Source organism: Wolffia australiana, chromosome 11 (assembly GCF_029677425.1).
Source record: "Wolffia australiana isolate 7733 chromosome 11, ASM2967742v1".
In the NCBI taxonomy this organism is placed as follows: Eukaryota; Viridiplantae; Streptophyta; class Magnoliopsida; order Alismatales; family Araceae; genus Wolffia; species Wolffia australiana.
Genome location: NC_135845.1, coordinates 11,902,072 through 11,920,039, shown reverse-complemented (window position 1 = coordinate 11,920,039; position 17,968 = coordinate 11,902,072).

The following is a 17,968-nucleotide window of genomic DNA, read 5'->3' as shown; positions in this document are numbered from 1 at the left end:
ATATAATTCCCTTTTTTCAAAATATAGAAAGTTTAGGATGAGAAATGGCTCAAACCAGAAGGAGGCACTTTGCAAGAATTTTTATCCTAATTCCAAAGAATTAATTCAAGAATGAATTAAATTTTGCATTTAATGGGCCTTTATTGTGTTTAATTTTATTTTGTAATTAATCAAAATTAAGCAAAAGCTTAATAGTGATCTTAGTATTTTTGGTCAAGACACTCTATAGAGGATAATTTTGATTCTTGTATCAAATTAATTTGGACTACCAAGATTTAAATTAATCTGATTTATCAACACAATTGTTTTTATATTAAAATTGAGAAATTACAAGCAAGAAAGGGATTTTGAAATTGGGCTTGAAGATGGCTGAATTTTATATAAAAATTTGGATTTAGGTATTTTAAATGTTGAATCAAATTTTCAAACAACCAATTTCTAGATCTAGAGAGATAAATTAGACGACCTAGAGAGAGAAAGTAGAAAAATTGGGGGAAAATGAATTAAATATGAAATTTGACCCTAATTTAGGGATCTAATATGAAATATGATATGAGAAAAATGTAGGACTAAGAATTGAAGATCAGATCTTGAATCAGATTCAAATTGAAATGCTAATCACCATTCAAATCAACTCCAAGGGCATGTACATTTTGCCCATACCTTCGCATTTTGAAATCGTTCAAGAAGTTCAAATAGTGAAGAAGAAACTTACAACTTTGATGCTTGAACCACTATCTGTTGACTTCAGAAGCAACACTTATGTCCTTCCTGGCCAAATTCTTGGCAGAGAGATTCCTCGATCCTTTTCCCCTTCTTCCTGACCTCTATTTAAAGATCCAATCGTATGGAATGTAGAGGGTGAAAAGACAAACCTACCCTCAAAATTTGAGCACAATCGGGTGGCTAGATCTCAAGATATCTCTTTTTTACTGGCGATTAATCCTAGCCTTTGGATTTTTTTATCTCTCCTCCACGAAACTAAAAAATGGAATTTTTTGATCCATCAACGTTGTTCCCTTGTTTTATCTGCCCTCGAATCATGCACTGCCACGTCTTTGTATGCAAAAAACAATGAAATCATTATCGATAATCAGAATGCGAGACTATACATTTTTAGCGTTTGGGAGAGTGCTATATCACCTCGTCATGTTTTCGTTTTAATAAAAAATAAAGATAGGCAAACTTACCACTTAAATAAATGCACGCAAAGTATCAAGTCGCCACGTACATTTATTGCACACGATTATCAATTCTCCACGTCTATTAATTATACAAAATATTCCAAAAGTACAAAAAGACAACTTTACCTTTTCTCCTTGCCGCCCGCGCCATATATATCATAGAGGTAACGATTTTCCCATTATGGCATCACGCTTTGCGATACCATAATGAGCCAATAAAATTCTCATTTGACACATCCAATCATTCGTTTGAATTTCGAGCAAATGACGTGGATGCCATGTGATTTTAGGAAAATCCTTTTTAAAATGCCAAATAAATAAAAAAATATTCTTTAACTTCTTAAAATTATTTCTTGGCTATATAATGGTCAGAAAATTATTAATAAATATGGAAAAATTTCAGAAAAATTAGTAAAAACCTTAACAATCTATATCCAAGTGTTTTATGCCCTGAAAAAAATAAATCTTGAATGCGCTGAGGTTAAATGTCATGTAAAAAATACTAAAAAATTAAAAACAATCATAAAACTATAGTGCAAGCTATTTATGTCCATATAATTTTGATAACATGCTAACATGGCTAGTAAAACACATATATGTATGTAATATTCATCAATTCGACATTATAATTTGTAAGTTATCAGTAATAATTTTTATTGGGCCTCTTAAGTTACTAACTAGAATGATATATGGCCCTAGTAGATCACATGCGTAAGATCAGAGGGGCATTGATGAATATAGTTTACTTTATTGGGTCTTGAGAAAAACTCAAGTAAAACAGAAATAGGGGAAGGGGCATTCATTTCAAGCAACCAAGGCAGCCGGATTTGAGAGCCCCCCTTTTCTCCATTCTGTTCTCTTCTCCACTAAACCAAGGAGAGTGTCTTCATGGTGAGAAGATCTTCTAGATTTGCAAGGAGAGTTGAAGAAGAAGTGGAGATCCAAGTGCCAAGTTATCACATGGATACTTTTAGAGGCTGAACAGATGAACTGCTTCAAAACAATCTCAACAATAGCAGGTCAGTTGTGGAAAAACTTTCCAAAAGGTACATTTGATGTATTTATTTTAAAGATACATTATGAATCAATACATATGCTTTCGCATTATGGAAACCATATTTTCCTTGGTTGAACCAAGGCATAGAACCCAACACTATCCTATACGGATAACTTATGTCCCTCTCGACTATCCATCGAATTGGAATATTTAGAATGCATGTATAAAGATTAGTGATCTATGTATTATGATTTATCATAATTCACTTTGTCATTGCACATTGATGCCAGACGTTGTCGGTGACGTCGTCCGGTTGTATGGAGATGGTGCTATGATACCAAGATGATGTCAAACGTTGTCGAAGATGTTGTCCGATGGATAATTCCCTAAGGGATTTGAAACTATGTGATGCACTAAATCCTATGCGGACGTACGTGCAGGCCCCGACTCATGGGGTTTTGTCGAGCTCCAAACTCCGAGGTGGCGACCGGTGATGATGACAATGACCTTGTGACCCTCGTCAGAGTGACATTGACGACTACGACGTCAAGCACAATCAATCCAATGGTGCTCGCATGTAACAGATGGGCTCTACCCGTACCTAAGAATTCACTCGTGACGTAGTTTTCTCTATAAAATCTCTCACCTAAATAACCCGAGCACTGTGGAGTGCAGCAAAAAATTAACTGAAAGACGTAATATAATTGACAAGCAAGGGGAACAACGTACCTAGTCGACGGTGTCTCTCATCATCGGTGTCTTCGTCGGCACGAGGCAGTGCAGGCTAGTGTGATGGAGAGGTGTCGGAGACTGGCACGGGTTAGCTCGACATGATGCTACAACGTAGTGCTAGAGCGATAGTCGGAGGATAGAAACGAGGATGAGAGGGAGATATGGTCAACATCAAAGTGGCTTAAACAGTCGGTTGAATCCAGCGAGCAACCTTGAAGTGGAACGGCACAAGCGGAGTCTAACAGCGAACGTGAGCGATGACCGACAGCTTGTCAACGGGTGCGGGTCAATGCAACGACTAGTGGGGAGTGCAGTGGCACAATGGCTTAGTGGCGCGTTGAGCGTTATGGCTCAAAGCAGCGTACGACCGAGCAGATGGCACGCGACACGGGCATCCTGACCGTTCAGTTCGCAGCAGTAGTGAACTGGTGGCAAAGGCGAGGATAGACGACGCAGAAAGGTCTCGATGATACGTCTGGTGGGACGGCACAGGGCGAGACCAGGTAGCGTGGGCGTGGATGGAGTTGAAAATTGGTAGCAATCTTGGTTTCAGAGGAATCATGAGTAGTCCAGTCGACGACGGGGCAAAACTACAAGACTGGCATCATGCAAAATTGAGGGTCGGTGCAAGCTCGTTGACCGGTGACTACGAGGCAACCATGCGATGCTGGTGTGGTGGACTTGCAGCACAAACACGTCTGGAAGGTACCACTCATATTGCCGCAGGAAGTTTGACACCTGACAGAGGCCAATCGGTATCGATGCATGCGAAGGGTCCCGCGTGTATCGCTGTTGGCAGAACGGCTTGAAATGACACGAAGTTCCCTAGCGCAGGCATTTGGTGGACACAGAGAACACCGAATGGCTAGTGCAACACCACGAGGACTGTGGCAGCTCAAGACGTGGGTGGGGAGTGAAGTCAATGCCATAGTGGTGCAACAACACGATCGATATCCAACAGTGCCCTGTACGTGGTGTAGAGATCGTGGACCACCCTAGGGGCGCAAGCTGAAATTGCACAGTGGACTGGCCAGTGTAGCGATTGGGAGACACCAAGAATCTCAGCACAACGGTCTGTGAGCATACTCAGAACGACGTGGGCAATGCACAGGCGCACGGTCCTAAGAGGCCAACCAACCTGCGAGTCGTCGAGCGCAAACCACACTCTTGGTGGGTCAGCAGAGATCGGTGGCGACACCCAAGTGGGTTGGCGGCACTCGAGGGACCGTCGGTGATGCTGGATCGTCTAGTAAGGGAAGGTACATAGTAGAGTCTGACAGATTCCCTTTCCCACCCCTTCTCTTCTCTCCCCTCTCTTCCTCTACTTCCCTACTTCCCTCTCTTCTTTCGTTGAGACCACACCTTTGAACAAAATTCAACTTCGATAATCTGGTCTAAGTTCTAGGGCACCATTGTGCCCCCTTTTATAGGGGCACGATGGCCCTTACTAAGGGCAAGGGTGCCCTTAGTAAGGGCGCTTGTACCCTTACTGGTTGGGGGGGGGGTGTTATACATAGGATCCCCCCTTTAACACAAAATAAAAAATATATCTGACACGATTTCAGGACACGAGCGCGACAACACAAAAAACACTAACATGACACGACGACAAACAAAAACATGCAACATGATAAAACAACGAACCAAAAGAGCACGAACCAACAAAAAGCAAAACATCGATAATACAAAGGTGCTTTACCTGGGGATTCAAACCCTGGTGTCTTCACTCACGCCTCAGGCGTGCTGGTAGGGTTAGATGTGAACCGGCAAGCCGTTAATGATAATGATAGTGGCTCTGAAGACGTCTCCGATGGTGTAAGCTAGCGCACTCCATCACACATATTCATGGATTTCATTATAAACATCACACTGGAATAATAATGAACATGCTATTTTATTCAATGAACTTCAATAAACATGGTGGTGTGATTGGCTTGATGGCCACATAATATTCATCAAAAAGCTCAAGTAAAAAGATACAATTAAATCTTGCCCACAATAGTAGACATATCCATAAGGTCTTATCCGATGATTTTTGACATGCATCAATACTAACTATAATGAATAATTAGGGTCTGAAGGCTTATAATACCCCAAGTCATTTGGAAGTCTGACACATATAAATGATTACATGCACACAACAATTTATGATGGGTAAAGAAGGTATGATAGAATCCACATAATCCTTTGTATCTTCCAGAGCATGAGGTCTAGCTTGGCACTCCATGGGTAGGAAACATGACCTACTGATTGGGTCAAGTTGATACTTGCAGCACAATTTAAAGACACAAGAGGAGATCCATCAACCTGGTGATTTTTTGAGTATTTCAAGAGTGACATATAAACTGCTCAAAGAGACATACAAGGATCAATGAAATCACAGATTTGATATGTGCAAAGTTGATATTTTCTGGTTTTGTATGTTCTTTATTCTTAGATACATACACTAACCTAAAATCGAATTAGGATTGAATTGATTGAGGCCACACTATGATGGATACATTCATATATAGTTGAAATTTAGGATTTGATGCACCCCCCAGGTTTATACTTTGCTTCACCTCTTGATTTGCAAAAAACATCTTACCACTCTATATACTAGTATATGCAATATTGGTAAAATTAATAATTCACTTCAATTGTGTATTCTACCCCCATAGTGACACAAGATCATTTTTAAGTGATCCTACTCTTACAAAGGTCTCAAAAAAAAGGAATACAAATGAATGGATAATTGGAGCATGTGGTTAAATTAGAGTATTTAGGTTTTGATATTGGACGTCATCGGGGATGTCGTCCGGTCGGCACCGAGTATGATGACTTGGTGCCGATAATGGATGGTGGTATTGAACGTCAACGGTGTTGTCGTTCGACGGGTGAACTCTAACGGGTCGATGTGACTACGATGCAAATTAATGAATGTTCTACGTGTCGTACGTGCAAGTTATGACTCGAGGGAGGCGCCGAGCTCCAAGCTTGGATGGGGTCACCGGGTGATGGCGACGGTTGCCTCTCGAACCTCATCGGAGCGATGAAGGCGTCTAGGGCTGAAGAAAGTCAATCTGTAACGGACGGTCTCCTCCGTACCTGTAAGACACTCAAATATGTCATAGTTTCTGTCAAAACATCTCTCACCTACCTAGCCCCAGCGCGGTGGAGTCAAGATGAAAACTTACTGCAAGAGATAATTAAACGAGCGACGGGAGAGGATGGCGTACCTCGTCGACGAGGATTGTGATGCAGAGTTTGTCGACAGTCCGCGGCGGTCAAAGCAAGTGTGGTGAAGAGGCACCGTAGAGCAATGGCGGCTCAACTAGCGCTGATGATGCCGGAGCGATGGTAAAGGGGCGGAGGAGAGGAGAGCGATGGTGAAGCCTGGGGCAACTCGGCTCGAGCACCAACTAAGCCCGGCGATGTGACTGCTCGTGGGTTGGTATGATCGCATGTGAGTGGTTGAGGCATGCTGGTGGATTGGTGCCACAAAGTGTCCGGTGAGGCTGAACTCAAGGGATCCACACGAATGGTAGGTGGGTGGCTGGGACTATCAACCTACGATGATACTTTATGACAGCCGGGGATGACAGGCACATGGCGACCTTGCCAAACTCCTGCGTCTGGTGGAGAGGCGAGTGTCGTTGTCGTTGTCAATGGATGCTGTCAAGGAAATCGAGCCACCTGTCAAGACACACAGTGACGCAACGACTGATGACGTCGGAGAAGCTTCCATAAGAATCACACAGAGCAAGAAAGATACGCCTATAGAGAAGCGCCGCCAACAGCACAACGTGCAAGGAGCGCCGCCGCATTGTTCCAAGGCAGGAGCAATGATGCCACCTACTGCCTTCATGGCACAACCGACCCAATGTTCCTCTTCTCATCTCTATAAGAACATCTAAGTGTATTAGCAAATGTAGTTCGTTGTATTCTTCTACTATCCTCTTTCAATATAGTTAGCTTTCCTTGTCTATCGTCGTTCTGGTACATTTCATCTTGCAGGCTACGCATTTCATCAGATGCCGGGCGCAGAGCCACAACGTTGATCGACTAGTCGTCTGGCAGGTGGAGGGGACAAGCGTCTCCCTCTTTGTTCGACGTCTCGTTGAACAAGGCCTGAGGAAAGAAACCCGATGGCCGATATGCAGATTCTGCTGTGCGAAGGTTGACCGAAGGAGGCAGCTCGAGGGGGGAGGGGAGAAACGGGCCCTGGTTGACCCGTTACTCCCTGTCAGCGATTGACGGCGATCAGTGATCACAGGTTGAGATCGCAGGGTCTATTGCGGTGGATTGACTCGACGCCTTCGGTCACCGTCGGACGCACATTCAGAAATAGCAGAGAGATATCACTTAGTCCACGACGGACTGGATCCAGGGGCATAGTTTATGACGACGCCTACGTTGCTGGCTGAAGTCACCAGCGTCCGGGTGGGTTGACGGGAATTCAACTCAGCCGGGATGCCTTCCGCTCGACGAGAGCAATACCTTGACAGAACTTTGGATTGATTGGCAGGCGAGTAAATCATTCACTTCACAGGTGTATGAGAATCCCCAAATTCGGGAAAGGAAGGCCTCAATCGTTGATTGAATAATCTCACAGAAGAGGTGCCACCTTGCTCCTCCTTTGGCGATCTTCCCAGGTCCTTCTCCACATCTCCTCTCCTCCCTCCTTCCCCTTTGTATTCTTCTCTTGAACAAGAGAGGGAGACCAAGACAGAAAAACAACGAAACTCCCTTTCTTTCTTCTTCTTGGTCTGAGGACCTAGGGTGCCCCTCTCTTCCCTTATAAAGAGGGAAGAGGGATTGGGCCCCCTACGGGGGTCAACAAAAAGGGGGGGGGAGACTGATCCATTAGGGGCCCTTATAGAATGGGCCCCCATTACAAAGAAATAAAAAGGGGAAATTGAAAATATAAAAAGAAAAGGGAAAGGGGAAAGGACTAGGGGCCCCTTCCCATGACGACCAGGACGAACATACATGACGCGTCGAGATTGTGACAAAAACAAAAGAACGAATATGAAGAAGCACAAAACATGACAAAGAAATGATGGAAATAAAAAAAACGATAACTAGCATCTTCACCCGGTCTTCAATGACGGTGGCAGTCGTCGTGGACGTTGTCGTCAATGAACCTTGAAGGTGTGCGCCATCAGGTTTTCTCTATGCCTACACAAAATTTTAAACATTAGTCATTTCCTTTGTAAAAATACTCTCTGGTGACAACATTACCTTCATTTTTAAGCATGCTCCTTAATGAGTGAAATATGAGGGCGATAAATAGGAAAATCAATAAATAAATCTCATCACAATTGTAATGGGCTCTTTCAGTAGGGAACGACACGTCCGGGACATGACGCCCTAGACGTGACGGAACGGATGACAGAACGTGACGAATGGTGGCATGACAACTTTCGTCACATCACCGTCACGTCACATGTCCTAGCAAATACAAAAAAATCACCACGTTCCGTCACAGGTCCCTCAATTGGGCGTCCCCTCACGTCCACGTCACCGTGATGGCATCACCATCACCGGTGACAGGAGAACCTCTACAAATTTGGTTTTGGTGTTTATTTGAAGTGTGAATGGCAGATCACTCGGTACTGTGAGCAGTAGCTTTCGGCGTAATTTGATGATTTTATCTCAAATATTTCTTTTCCGTGTTTATTTGACGGTCCGATCTCAGAAATTTTTGTTTCAGGGGTTGGGAACAATTGGTTTTGGTGCAATTTGATGATTTAGTCTTCGAGATATCATCTTTGATTGTAGAAATAATTTAGTTCGGTGATCGTTTATTGATTTGATATCAAAAATTTCATTGTCGTAAAATAAAATCACGCTTCCACAAAAAAAATTGAGGTTTCATTCTTCATCTTGCCTAACAGTATCCTGTAGAAACAATTTATCAATAAATTTCCATAATCGTAGGGGAAAAGAAAGGATTTCAAAGTAAAAAAAATATTAAAAGGAAAATTTTCAGGCTGAATGGACTCATCGAAGAGCACGCAGAGCAACAAAGACAATGACAAAAGCAGAATCTTAACCAGATCACCAATTCAATTCAGAAAACACTTGGCCTGCTTCATCAACTTCACATCACTGTCTCCTCCTTCAATGCTGCTTCTCAACTTCCCCTCTTACGACGACTATAGAAACTATATCCTCTCCTTTCAATCTTCTTCTTCAATCTGCTCTTTCCCACTTTTTGTTTCTACGGATTGAAATTCAAGTTTTTTCTTGTCCTAGGAATGCCCTCGTCGCTGAATTTGACATGATGCAACAGTTGACTGGGAATTGTAATTTCCAAATCCCCATGGAAGTTATCAAGTGAGTCTGCTTTAGATTGTTCTTGGGTTATATGTAAAATTTATTGACTAGTTATTTATTTCTACGGGTGCGGACAGTTTGATTGATGATGGGAAGAACTAGATGAGTTCACGAAAGACGTCTTGAATAGCTGTATCGTGAAGAACCAGATCACAAAGGGAAAAATGGAGGCCTTCAAGGTACGGTGGCTGATAATCTCTTGAATTTAGCACAATTTCTCGTAAAGTTCAAAGCAAATGGGAATTTTCCGGCGATTGGATGCAGTTATGAGTGTTTAAAAATACTGCTTTTTAACAAGATTAAGAAATAACGGAACGTCCATCATCCGTGATGGCCGTTCCGTCACACCACCCATCCTGAGCACCCGTCATCGTCATGTCACCGTCACGCACCCATCGTCATCCATCACAGTGACCGTCGCGTAGCCCTAAAACCATCATTGTCAACGCCATGTCATCTGTTACATCATTTGTCATATTTCCATCATGGTAACGTGTGACGTGACAGATGACGCTTGCTGTTCCCTATCTCCCAGGCTTCGGCAACTACATTCTTTGGCCTATGCACATTTAATAAGGAAAGCATAACTTATTATATTTAAAGGGAAAATAATTGTCGAAATAAAGACCATCATTGCAAAAATGAAATGATATCCCTACAAGTTATATGCTTTTCATATTCTGTCAAGAGTATGGATATTCATGAGAGATAAAAAGAACTACTCAATTATGGATCTAGGAATCCATAAGTCATCATATGATTTCATTCAATAAAGCTCCAAGATAGTTGAGGATATTCAAACCTATTTCTCACTACTTTGTGATGTTTTTCAAATAAAAATCTGCTTAGTATTTTTAGTATTCTATTATAAGTTTTTATATTTCTTCATTTTCATTCTAGGTGTGTAAACACTGTTGGATTTAATTGTTGTCCTCTATGCAAAAATGCATGAAATGCAGCATAATAAAATTTCTTGAAATTAAACTTCACTCAAAATATTGAACCTTTCTAACAGGGCTTATTCTTGAAGAATTGGGATCATTACGGCTCTCTTGGAGTCCTCCAGAAGTATCCACACCAGCAGATAAGCTTTGGGACTCCTCTTGATCTCTACTAGAGAGCCTAGATGATCTCCTCACCATCCAAGACTCTCTTGGGGAAGATTCAAGACTCTCAAGCTAGTGAGAGGAGAGGAAGACTCAAGAGGGGGCGAGTTAGGTCTTGCATGGGTGAACTAAAATTTGCCCCTCTCTTAACCTTATTTAAAGACACATTTAGGAAAATCCCATTACCCTAATTATATTGGGCCCATATACTCTTGGGCTTCCATTTAAGAAATCACATTTCTACAATGGATCATTACCCTAGATAATATCCCATAGATTCTCATGCCTTATTTGTGTGTGACCCTCTAGGCCCATGTACAACCAAGTTAAAGGCCATTTGAACATAACAACACTTGTTTCTCCTATCATCAATTATGATCATCGTCATGAACTATAATTGATGGTCCAACTAATCCTACGGACTAGGATGGCTTCCAACAAGTGAGGGTGCTAAGCTACACCTCTTGTCCTTGGAAATTTCAAGCATGGAACCTGCCAGTCATAGTTCCCATGTTCGTATAATCCCTTATCCTTCTTATGACTCCCTAATGATCATTGGGATATGTTTAATTGTCAAATCCCAATTCCATCATAGGATTGTACTAATGCTTAGTGTTGTGTTTCATCATAAGAGAACTCTTTCTCTTTGAATCAATCACTACCCTGGCCAGGGATTGTTCAAGCATTCTCTTCCACGAGTCAACAACCCTTTCTATAGGGATGGACAATTCCCTGAAAGTCATTCAATCATTTCCATGAGATCGCTGTGCACCCAACAAATAGCAATTGAACTCCTTTGATAAGAAGTCATTTACTATGGTCAAAGTACACCCTTCCTCTCACAATGTCTTTGATGATTCAGGTCAAAGGATCACAATCATAATTGCAACATGTGAATCATTCTGATTGACATTTTAGTTTAACCACCATTCAGCGATTCACCTTTGGATCAGCTCAGTGAACTCTTTCTTAAAGAGCACCCACCACTTGTCCTAGGTGTCTCCACACCAATGACTTACAGGATCAATCATACTCACCTAGTGAGTTGGATCAAGTGATGCTATTCTATCAGGATTGATTGATGCCATTCTCAATAATCCATGAATAGGAACAAGTTTAAGGTTGTGTGATTAAGATCTAATAATTCCTACATTAACATCTCATGTCAACTCATTTGATCTCCACATCAATCCTAGGGCTCCATCAATAAACTCGATAATGAATTAGTAAACTTTCATTGCATTCATTAATGATATAGAATTGCATGTTCAATAGTGATTTTGGCTATTAGGCCACCTATATTTCGATCAAACCTCATGTATCATTTATTATTCCTCTTTATAGGGTTGTAATAAATTTAAACTTCAATATTTCATTATCATTTTTAAACTTTGCCACTCGGTCTTCCCCATATGATTATCTGCATGCAATGCCTCTAAATGAGTATTTAAGTTCTCATTTCACATCATAAATGCATGTATGATCCATCGAGAGCACAATCTTTTAGACTGTTTTTGAAAAAATAATGTATAATCTGGTTCCCGTAAATGATTGAAATTTTTTATTGGTTATTGAATTTTTTTATAACCTATCCATAATTTTCCCACATCCTTTAGCGTTATCATTTTTGTAAATAAGAAAATATTCACTCATGTTTTGGAGGTTTTTATATATTCTTTTGCCTTGAGTGACACCTATTTCTTCTTGTATTTATGTATAGGTACTTATTTATCCATTTTGAGAGTGGCCCTTGATGGTTTGAGAAATGCCTTACCCAAATTTCAGCTGCTTGTGAAAACATCACAGTTTTAAGGGCAAACAAGTCCAATAAAAAGCACACCTTTCAACAGAAATACTCAACATTAACATTCCCTGGTGAAGTGGTTCTCCATACCATTGACAAAATTATGAAATATGAATATTGGGATTCACTTCTGCCACTGGTCGTTGGCGTAAATATCATAAAATTTATTAAATTAATTCTTAATCAAAGATATATATATATATATATATATTATGAAAAATATCCCTATAGTATCATAATTTTTTGTGCTTATCTTGGATCTATCATGCATTTTGACAATTTGCTATTGTTATGTATTTCTCCCGTAGGGTATATGTTTAGGTTTAGTACCCTTGCTCTTTTAACCAAAATGATAGTTTGATTATCTTCGCCATGTTCTATATAATATTTTCTTCAAGTATTCATGTTGGCCAAGGATTTTCCGTTAGTGACATGGTTTTTTTTCGTCTCAAAAAAATAATTTGAAGCTTCGTACCAATTCAAAAAACAATTTCATGTCTCCGAAAAATCATCCTGATAGTCCAGGATTTCTAGGTTTTATATCCATTTGGTTTGGAAGTTTGTTGGCACATTATGCGCTGTTCCACATTCTATGCTCAGTTTTTTTTATTTAAAACGTTTTAATGAAAATTTAAGATTATGTTGAATGGTATTCTCATTTGGCAAACGTCTGAGTCCATATCCTTGCTTTTCACGCTCTTCTGATTTAGCAGTCTATTTGTTGTGTTGATCAGAGATGGATGGTCAAGAGTAGCATCTGCATGTTAGGGAGATTGTTGTTGGAGAGAGAAGTTATTATACTAATAATGGTTATATCGTGCATGGTTTTTTATTTTTTTGTGATGACGACGATGATTGAAATGTTCTAGGTTTCTCTAATATCATCTACGAATCTGAAAATGAAAATAATAAGATAACATTGTAGTATGAATGAAAGATTTGGGGAAAGTAGACCTTCCCTTCTGCGCTAGTCTGTTATTAGTGAATGGAAAAGATCTATAATATCTAAAACCTTGAAATTCCATCATTAAGACTAGAGCACTAATTATATATTATTGTGTCACAGTCATTCAAAGTTCTTAAATTTATGAGCCATTAATAATGGATAATCCATAAAACTATACTCTTTGTCTATAGTAACTTTGGTATCTGGTCTACGAGAAATATAGACTCCACTGCCTTTGTATCAATGGACATGCATGCATGACAAATTAAAATTTACACCTAGAGTATAGAAAATTATGAGCTATCTAATTTAGTCATGAGAGTGGAATTCATTGGTATGGATGAAATGTTATGGAATTTTACCATGATAATAAATAAATCTTGGTTAATCAACCTTTTAGTAGTAAAGCGTTCTACCTTTGCAAGAAAAAAACAAGAACAGTTGGTTGGGGTAAGGGTTGGGATGACCTATCTGGCCCAATATATTAATGACCCCATATAAAATTTTATTTTTTATTAATCTTATTAATTAGAAAATAAAGAATGTAATTTTTATATAATGGATTAAAATTATTGAACATACGTATTATTCTAGATAAGTAGTTCAGCGAATGAGAAAACTAGGTGATGACATTGAATATGTAGTGCTAAATGTGTTTTTATGATTTATTTTATATTTTTTATTCAGAATATGCACAGAAACTATCACTTATTTAAGTTGAAACTGAAATTAAAATTCATTTTTTATTTGGTCGTAACTAATGGTTTTAGTGATTTATGAGTTAACCTTCTTTGGCTCTCTTGAATCAACTGGGTTGTTTGATGGGGGACCATCGCACTGACCAAGCCATGGAATGCCATCAGACCTCATCGCACAGCTCGAGCCAATGTCCACGACCCTCGCTTAAGTACTTGATGCCATCAATGACTGTGGGCTATGCATTTATTTCTTGTATTTCTATTATTCTAACCAATTTGGATTGGGCCACTGTTTTTTTGGGCTCGTCTGTTGTAATTTTGTTTCATGTTGTTTGATGTATGTTTTAGGGAAACTACATCACGAGACGGTTTTCCCATATTTGGGCCCCACTTGGGCATCCTCCCTCTATATAAAGGGATGGTATGCCCAAAGGAAGCCTTGGAGTTTAATTGAAAAAAGTGAAAGTTCATTTCAATTGGGCTTCCGCCTTCTCCCTTTGGGAGATTACCTTTTAAGTTTTCTAGCATAGCATAGATCGTGGGATTGCCTACCATGACGCCCTGCCCACCTCGAGAATCCCATGGAGGAGCCGTTGCCACCGCGTTCCATAGCTGTTCTTAAAGGTCTGCATCAAGAAGGTCAGTTTCTTGATTTGGACCTGATTCAAGAAGTGCCAAGAACTCTCTTCATGGACTGTTCTTGAGATCACCATCATCGCCGCCGCCATTTCCCCTGCCGCTGCCGTTGCCGCCGCCGCCACCGCTATCGTAGCTATTTTTGCCTTGTTTCACCAAGAAACCTTTTCTTGGGTGGACGACTTTCAAATAACGCCGTTCTTGGACCTTTCTTGGAGCTTCTTGGAGTTTTCTTGGAGCTTCTTGGAGCAGATTCAAGAAAGGCCTTCTCTTGAAGTTTTCTTGGAGCTTCTTGGGGTTTTCTTGGAGCTTCTTGGAGCATATTCAAGAAAAGGCCCTATCTTGGAGTTCTCTTGAAGATTCGTGGAGCAGATTCAAGAAAAGGCCATCCCTTAAAGCTTCCTTGAAGCTTCTTGGAGTTTTCTTTGAGCTGATTGGAGCATATTCAAGAAAAGACATTTTCTTGGATCTTTCTTGGAGCTTGTTGAAGTAGATTCAAGAAAACACCCTTTATTGGAGTTTCTTGGAGTTTATTGGAACTTTCTTGGGACCTCTTGGTGAAGATTCAAGAAAATGCCCTGCCCAACAACGAACGGCCTACAAGAAGCACGCCGGTCTCCTCGTCATCATTGTGCCTACGTTTTGGGCAATCGCCTCTTTGACTCGTCGGTAAGAACACATTGGATAAGCAATCCCACCAGGTTCTACCATTCCCCCCCCCCCCCTATAAATGGCGGTATTATTACTTCTTTCAGTGCCGTCTTCCGCTAGTTGCTCCGCTTCCCAGATTTTACTAACGATTCATTAGGATTAGCCACCTTGTGTCGAGAGGTAGGATTTTATTGTGATAACCGTTAGGTCACCTATCAATAGAGGTCGTGGATGCCTTTGGGCACGTCGTGCCCCTCACTACATAGAAATCTAGTTGATCCTAACAAGTCCTTGGGAGTCTGGCTGAACCGGTCGACTCTCAATCCTTTTAGTTGATCGACCACTTAATCAGCAGATTTTCATAACATTTCTCATTGATTCTACTCAAAAGACTGCATTATTTGTAAGCATTTCCTTCCTTGATCATTAATCTGTGTTGTACAGGGAACGGCACGTCCGGGACGTGACGCCCCGGACGTGACGGGATGGTGACGGGTTGTGACAAACGGTGACATGATGAAATGTTCGTCACATCACCGTCACGTCATTCGTCTGAGGATTTTCAAAAAATCCGTCACCGTTACGTCACTCATCCTCCCCTTCTCGTTTTGTCATGTCACCGTCACGGTGACGCCGTCACCGTCATTAGTGACGGAAAATTCCCGTAATAGAGATAGAAGAGGGGATTGAGAGAGAGGGACTGAGAAAGAGAGAGATCGGGAGAGAGAGAGAGCGAGCGAGAGAGAGAGAGAGAGATCGGGAGAGAGAGAGAGAGCGAGAGAGAGAGAGAGATCGGGAGAGAGAGAGAGATAGAGATCGGGAGAGAGGGAGTGATGGGGGACTGATGTAATACGGCATGACAGGGATCGACGGCTCGTATTAGGTCACAGCGATGCGCGATGCGAGACAATTAAGTGGATGAATGCAAGTCAAGTTTCCTCTTAGAGCAACAAGTACGTGCCGATGGAGGGGCGACGATTCAATTGTTCCCAAAGGGACGACTAGGTCCGGGTCGACTCCAAATGACCCACGAGAACTATACGATCTAGCACGACGAGAGAGGCGTGTGATGGTCCGCTGGAGTTCACCTTCGACGACTGTGGTCTGTTCGTCTATCTCAAGGAGGTCCTAACACTCGACAAAGGGTGGCTAACCTATTCAGATAATAAGCTAAGCGGCAGGGACGATAGGGTATGACAGCACTGAAGAAAGTAACCGTACTATAAAATTCAGGGGAGAAAGAGTTAAGGAGAGGGGTACCCGGGCTAAGCGCTTCCGTCGACGTAGGGCAATCAAGAGGAATTCCACGGCGGATCCAAGTGCAGACCAGCGTTGCGTTGAGAAGACTATAGCACAACCCGGTCACAAGTAGGCGTTGAAGATCGCGTGGTCGAGCAAACGTGGCCGGCGGAAGACAACCAAGAGGCGTGCAGTATAGTGCGCACACTAGGGCCACAGTACTCGGACGACGGCAGTTGACTAGCAACAATCGGCCTGGTGGCCGTCCGCAAATCTAGCCGCGAGGGGGGGGGGGTCGGCACCCTGATCTGCTGATCAGTCAAACCCGTCGCAGGCGGCAACGGTAAACGGTCCGAGCCGGCGGAGTCACACGAGCAGGTCGCCGTTGCGTCCAGAGGCTGAGGATCGTCGGTCGGGGGAGGGGAATCCTTGATCGAGGGATGGGCGATAGTTGCACGTAGACCCGAGCGGTCTTAGAAAGGTGCGGGGGGCGATCGTCGTCGCACTTCACGAGCAACCACCCGGCGACGAGAGGTGGAACCACGATAGCGACCACCCTAGCTGAGAAGACCGGTGGCAGCCGGTGTAAATTAGCAAGATTTTCAACCAGCCGATGTCCAACGAAGATCACCCGCGGTGAATTAAGAGGCCGGCGGAGAAAGAACCAACAGCAGAGGAGCCTGCGGGGGAGCGGAAGACCTCGGGCAGGCGCAAGTTTGATCGTCCGAGAGGCAGCGGCAGAGGACTCCTCGGGTCTCGAAGGGCGAGGAAAAGAACAGGTCGGCGAAAGGTTTCTGAGGGAGAAAAAAAATGCCAGCTAAGCTGGATTTCTGATGGTACCCGAGCACGGGAATCTAACTGAAGGTGGCTAGGGCAGGCCGTCGACCTCAAGAACCCCACGATGATGGCCAAGTCTGGTGGTGGATGAGCTCGGGGTTCAAAAGATCACACGGGAAGCTGAGCAGAGTACTGGCTCAGGTCAGAGGTGGAAGAAGGACCCTTGCTATTTTTTAACTCAAAGAAGAACGTGAAGAAAACATAGGAAAATTTCACTTTTTCAAAAGACGCCCCTTTGCTCTTGGGGCATGCCTTCCCTTTATATAGGGGGGGGGGAAGGGTGCCAAGAGCCAAAGGACGAGGAGGGGTCCGTCGCATGACGTGGCCCTCCTCGTTACACATAATGACGAGACAAAACAAAAAAGAAACTGGGACGAGGCCTAACACCTAGCCGGGTCCGAATATTTATCACGAACAACAAAATCAGAAAATAATTAAAGACTTATGACGATTATTTAAAGTCGGGGTCGCGGGCGTCGGCGCGAGCGGCTCGGAGAGGTCGAGCGCGTCCCATGGTGGTGTCTTTGCGATGGTCCCCCATCAGGGACCATCGCGTCGACACCGACACGGGAGATGTTCGACCGCTCCGAGCCGCTCGTGCCGACGTCCGTGACCCGGAGTTCAAGTACCCCAAGTAAGCGTTGTTATTTTTTTTCTAAAGTATTGCTTTCGGACCGCGTCGTGCTTTGGGCCGGTCTCGCATTTGATGTTTGTTCGTTCTCGTGTAAAGAGGAGGGCCACGTCACTTGACGGAACCCTCCCCCTTAGTCTAGTCTCTTGGCATCCTCCCTTCCCCCACCTATATAAAGGGGAGGCC